Source organism: Branchiostoma belcheri, unplaced genomic scaffold (genome assembly GCF_001625305.1).
Source record: "Branchiostoma belcheri isolate BF01 breed outbred unplaced genomic scaffold, Haploidv18h27 scaffold474, whole genome shotgun sequence".
NCBI classification, from domain to species: Eukaryota; Metazoa; Chordata; class Leptocardii; order Amphioxiformes; family Branchiostomatidae; genus Branchiostoma; species Branchiostoma belcheri.
Genome location: NW_017804103.1, coordinates 37,160 through 43,920, shown reverse-complemented (window position 1 = coordinate 43,920; position 6,761 = coordinate 37,160).

Here is a 6,761-nt window from a genome sequence, read left to right as displayed (position 1 = left end):
TGTAGCTACTATTTAATTCATTTATTTGAGAACCTTTGCCAGTTTTGCACTGGGGTAAGTTTGGAATAGTCCACTTTTGCGTGGAAGGGAGATGGACTGAAATATGCTGTATTTGCTCCCAAGCAAATGTCGGCCTTTCTAGTGTGATAGTTCCCAAGCTTTACACATTTAGATAGAATAGAAAAATTCGAATTCCTCATGAAACTTGACAAACCATGTATCATTAGCTCGTACATCTATAACTGCGTCAAGAAGCGAGAAGAAGCTGAACCTGTAAATAGTAGATCACATTAGTTTATATAGTATGTAAGTGTCATTGCTGTTTTCTTTCTCCCTGTTTACCCATGACCTGTACTTAATTAGCTCGTTAGAGCACAAGCGTACAATAAAGGTCTTTTATTCATTAACGTTGTCATCATGTAGCCTATCCAACTGACACAGTTATTTGACAAAAATTCCTTTATAAATCCTTCCATTACAGAAAAGCACTCTGAGTCACATTCTATGTTATGTGCAACAAGATGGCGTAGGTAGAACAAGCCTGGCAATGAAACAATGAAAACATACATTGCCATGGCGACGGTGGTGCATGTTAGGGTTATTGTTTGCATTGCACTGCCATCGTTTCATGATTTTGAGCAAGACAGATACAGTGCACTCCTCCCCTGAGTGTAAAGTGAACGAGCCCCGGGGTCACAGAAAGTAGGACCATCTGTGGCGTGGCAGACAGGTCATCTGGGTCTTCCCAAGGGTTTCCAGGAATGTGGGCATAGATGTGGGTCAGAGAAATGCCTGTGGACATTCCATTCCTGTGGGCAAAATGCCTGTACCATTCCTAGAATTCTTGCAAACTGCACACAATACTGTACCATTAGGCTCCTCCCTGAGACGTCGCCAAAAACAGATCCTCTAGGTAACCATCTGTGATGACCACGTGTCATTGGAACAGTACCACTACTTTTTCTTTTTAAATTCCATTTACACCTTTTGAATTGTGTTGTATTTTCAAATGAATTATACAAAATAAACTACAAATACCTTTTAATAGGTAAATACTGCAAGTCTTAACACTAGTTTTAGTGTCCCCTGTATAATGGTACGGTCCAAAAAGTGGTCGGTTATTCTAACGACCGACCACTTTTGAGGTTACAGCCTGATAACCAATGGAAAATGGACCCTTCTGATTGGTCGGCTTCTTCTGGCTATATGATAATATCTGTTAAGCTTTTCCGTTCACAGCAAATGAAGTCGATCCTTGCTTCTTCTATATATTATTTTAATTATTGATACCAAATACCAGTATGTATACATTTATATAGGAGCTAAAATAGCTTTGAAGGATTTACGTATGGCATGGCGTCATCACCACCGGTTCTTGGCTTATCCTCTTTTGAATATTTTCAAACAGATAGCCCTGCAGTTCCTGAGCAAGCCGCTAGGGGGCCCAAGCTCACGCCACTTCTTTCCCAGCAAAAGAGCTACCTCTCATCCAAATTTCGTCACCCCAGCATGTGTAGATCATGATATATCAAAACCGGAAGTTCAGCTGCAGTACCATAACAAGCCTCCAGGGGGTCCAAAATCTAATCATTTCCAGGTCTCATCAAGACCTACCCACCTACCAAATACTTTTAATTTCATTTAGTCGAGGTAAAACTGCTTTATGAGTCTTACGCTGTGCACAAACGAGTTATTGTTATTGTTATTAAGAACCTGCTTGGTGTAGAGCGTGTTTTTGCTGTCCAGATACCTGAGGGTTGACACCATGTCGGGAGCTAGGGCAGCAGCAGTTTAAAAAATGCTTAACATTTAAGAAAAAAAAAATTCAGACGCAAAGAGAGATCAATACAGCAGTAGCCCCTTGTGTTACCGATTGTTTTCATTAAGCAACTAAAATAATGATTACATGTTCATTTGATAAGTCGCCTACGCGAGCTGTTTCATGTTTGTAAATCGTGCAATCTGCGGCTGTTTGCTTTTATCTTTCACTTTTAATTTTATTTAGTCGATGTGAAACTGCTTTGAGTAACACGTTATTGTTGTTAAACACCTGCCTGGTGTAGGACGTGTTTTCCTGTCCAGAAACCTGACAAGAGGCAGCACAATGAAGAGAGGGCAGCAGCAGTCCCAGACTGGTGAAACAGAAGGTTCTGTTTTTGTTTGTTTGTTTTTGTTTGTTTGTTCCTTAACACAAAGCTTTCCTCAACACAGCTATTCACAGCTTGACCAAGGACCTCACCCGACATGCATGTACGTCCACTGAGCGACACAGCCAACCGGGATTCGAACTCACGACTTTTTCTTCCACCTGTCGAAAGACGTAGAAAATCAAATTGTTGACAGCTCGGAATATTTCACAAAAAGACGTAGCATCATTATGATGTTGTAATTTTCCACAGGCGCCACACCATGCAGCAGCCTCAGACAGATTGGCGGTCCATTGCGGACGCCGCTGCGAACATACCGAAGGCTTTGTACGTCTGTAGATCAGTTAAAATACTCAGGTTGCAAAATTCTGTTGTTCTTGTGCTATGATGTCCCGGGCAGTTCCTTCATTCTGACTGACTGATTTTATATGGATCCTAATATAAATACCGTGCCGTCACCACGTCTTCTGATTACATGTTGGAATAAAAAAAATCCTGACATTTAGATGCACCTAAATCTGACCTCCCGAGACTCACGTCGAAAGCGGGCACTTAAAATACTTTTTCACATCTGCAGCGTACAGATTACATTTGTTAATTTGTATTTGTCTGGAGAACGTTTGTAATACACTCTGTCTCAGACTTGTGGATATGAGCTGCAGTGTTTCTGTACTTTCTTCGGTTGTTGTTTTTGTAAAATATCAAGTCGTCTAAACATTCAGGAGCCAAATGACATCCACACAGAATCATTTATACTTTCGGAACCAAAGTAGAATAGAAATAAATTTAACTTTTTAGTGTAGTGTTCCTCATTGCTGAAGTACATTGTACATGTTTTAACATAATCCTTTCGGGCATTGTGTTTACTATCAGAAATTAATGCATATGCTTAACATTTAAGAACAAAAATTATTTTTTTAAACCAAAGAAAGATCAATACAACAGTAACTCCTTTGTAGCCCACTGTTTTTAATATTAAGCAGCTTAAACGATTACGTGTTCATTTGATAAGTCTCGCCTACGAGATGTTTCATGTTTGTAAATCGTGCAATCTGCTTGCCTTACTTTTATCTTTCATTTTTAATTTCATTTAGTCGATGTGAAACTGCTTTGAGTCTAACGCTGCGCACAGACAAGTTACTGTTATTTAGCCCCTGCCCGGCGTAGAGCGTGTTTTTCCTGTCCAGAAACCTATTGACAAGAGACACCATGAAGAGAGGGCAGCAGCAGTCCCAGACTGGTGAAACAGAAGGTTTTTGTTTGTTTGCTTGCTTGTTTGTTTTTGTTTGTTTATTCCTTAACACAAAGCTTTCCCCAACACAGCTATTCACAGCCTGACCTCACCCGACAGGTATGTACGTCCACTGAGCGACACAGCCAACCGGGATTCGAACTCACGACTTTTTGGTCCAGCTGTCGAAAGACATAGAAAATCAAGTTGTTTACAGCTCGGAATATTTCACAAAAAGACGTAGCATCATTACTGATGTTGTAATTTTCGACAGGCGCCACACCATACAGCAGCCTCAGACAGATTGGCGTTCCGTTGCGGACGCCACTGCAAACATAACAAACGCATCTCTAGAGCAGTCAAAAAATACTGTCCAACTTAGGTTGCAAAATTCTGTTGTTCTTGTGCGATAATGTCCCTTTTCCACACACCGATCCGGATATTTACATGAATGACACTAGTAGATCAGAGGTGTACGGCATTTTTTTAGTTTTGTATTTTTACGTAGTACATCAACATTTAATGTTTATTCAAACACGTGATGGCGAGAGTAAACATAAATATTCTTTGTCTTAACAGACGCCAACGTATACGGTACGGCCGCAGATGTGAAGAAGTGTTGGCGCCTGCGCAACAAACTATGGCAGATCACAGGCCTTGTGTTCGCTTTGGTTATCGTCATTCTGCTGTCTTTCTTTTCGGGTAAGTTTCTTAAAGTACTCACAGAATAACGCACGCATTATTCATAAGGAATATTTCAAGAATACGTTTACAAACTTTAATTGCAATGTTGTTGAGTTGCAAGGTTTAAAAAAAATTACTTGAAAAAAAGTTTAAAATGATGGGACAGAGTTACATGCATAAGACATGTATAATAGAAATAAATTTAACTTTTCAGTGTAGTGTTCACTCATTGCTGAAGTACATTGTACATGTTTTTATCAGAAATTAATGCTTATGCTTAACCATTTAAGAACAAAAATGATTATTTTAAAAGCAAAGAAAGATCAATACAACAGTAACTCCTTTGTAGTCTACTGTTTTTAATATTAAGCAGATTAAACGATTACGTGTTCATTTGATAAGTCTCGCCTACGAGCTGATTCATGTTTGTAAATCGTGCAATCTGCTTGCCTTAGTTTTATCTTTTACTTTTAATTTCATTTAGTCCATGTAAAACTGTAAAAAGAAATTACTTGAAAAAAACTCGATAATGCTGGCACAGAGTTACATGCATAAGACGCCAATGACAATTTTTTTTCTCTCCTATTTTTCTTCAATATAGGCAAAGCTGCCTATCAGTCTGCTGAATCTGCAAAGCAACTTGAGGATATGAAGCAGCGACTAGCCGAGCTGGAACGTTAGTATATAGCATCTCAGAGAACTGTTATATACTACTTTTATGTACTTTGTTGTGCAGTTGTATGTATTTTAATCATGTAACTCTTATATGCTCATGTGTGCAAAGGAACCTAATGCTTACTGTCATCAATATTTATACATCCAATTATCTGTGATGTTTCTAATTCTATTTATGGGTTCACCACACCACGAAGTGGTGGTGAACCCATATTGCTTTTTCTGATGTTTCTTCCCCTCCTTCTCCTCCTCCTCCTCCTCCTCCCACTTCTTTAAATTGATTCAACTCCTTCATTTTTGGGCGAAATTACCTGTAATTTCGTATAGAGGTAGAGTGGGTAAATACCCTTAGGCGTTTTTTTAATTTTTTTGATACAAGCTTTTACAATCGTTTTATTTGCTTTTTAGTGGTCCCCATAGGAAAGTACTGTGGGGGCGTACGCGCGTGACGTAATAAGAAAGGAATTCGGGGGAAGGCCCAAATATGGGCATACAAGCAGGTGTGGTCATGTTTGCAGATGTGGCTGTTGATTGGCTGTTGGCTAATTAATTTATTTACTACCATTTTCACGTACCAGCGCAGCTGGTCCACGCGGTCTCGGCCGTGGGCCATGATACTCTGATACTGGATACCGATTCGTGTGATTCCTATAAACATTTCACCTAACTACGAACTAGTTGGAAGAATTATAGCTGCATGGATGCCTGTATATGATTTTAACAAACACTGAAAATCTGACGCAAAAACTGGCAGATATTTTGCTCTTCTCTGTTGGAACAACGCAAGCGGGAGGTCAATGACCTGCGCCCCGCGAGTACTGTAAACAACGGTACGTAATGTGTATCGTCGGCGCACGCGCGCGCTCCACGGTATCAACAATTTTCCACAATCTTCACCGACTAGTATTATATATTCTGTTATCGATTTCTGAAGAATCACCAAAATTGTAGAGTGTATCTCCTAGAAAGTCCCTTACTAGTACTGATCGTTACCGCCATGTTGTTCACTTTATATGACATACAATGCAGAGAGTAATGGAAACGTGTCCAGATAGCTCGGTTGGTAACGCGCAGGGCTGCAAGTCCAGACATTACGAGTTCGAACCCCGGTACACTGGATATTTTTAATTATCCTTTTTACAATTTTTAACAATTTTAACATTTTTAACAATTTCAACAATTTTAACCATTTTAACCATTTTACATTTTAACAATTTCAACATTTAATTTTAACATTTTCGTTTTAATATCCATTGCTTTGCTTTTAACATTCCAAAACTGATTGTTCTTACTCAAGAATTTCAATAACTTCGAATGTTAGTCTTTTGTATTTTTTCAACATACAAACCAAAATCACTTGTCACAAAAGTAACATATGTGCGCGCATCGGTTTTCGTTCATTTAAAAACTACAAGTACAAAACATCTGGAAACTAAGCAAACATACTCAGTAAATTGATTGCTGTAATTATGGGTTTACCACCACGAAGTGGTGGTGAACCCATATTGCTTTTTCTGATGTTTCTCCTCCTCCTGCCATATCTTTAAATGGATTCAGCTTCTTCATTTTAGGGCCTAAGGTCCTGAAATTTGGTATGGAGGTACAGTGGGCAAATACCCCTAGGCGTTTGTTAAATTTTTGTGATACAGGCTTTTAGAATGGTTTTATTTGAGTTTTTTGGCTGTGTTATAGCAAATTACTGTGTTAGTGTGCCGTGTTTTGACCACGTCTGGGCATGAGTCATCACAATGGAATGCAGGGCATCAACCAATAGGCATGCAGCTTTCCTCTATACTTCTTGCTGATTGGCTGTTGGGATTTAACTTGATTAACACCCGCACAGAGCATTTTCACCTGCACAGAGCATTTCTTGCTGATTGGCTGTTGGGATTTAACTTGATTAACACCTGCACAGAGCATTTCCATACTGACAGTATGTCTTTATTCAAGTGTTTTGGTAGGTATTCCAAGCTTTTCTGCTCCAGCATTGGAATGCGGGGCATGAACGTTTTTTATTTATTTTG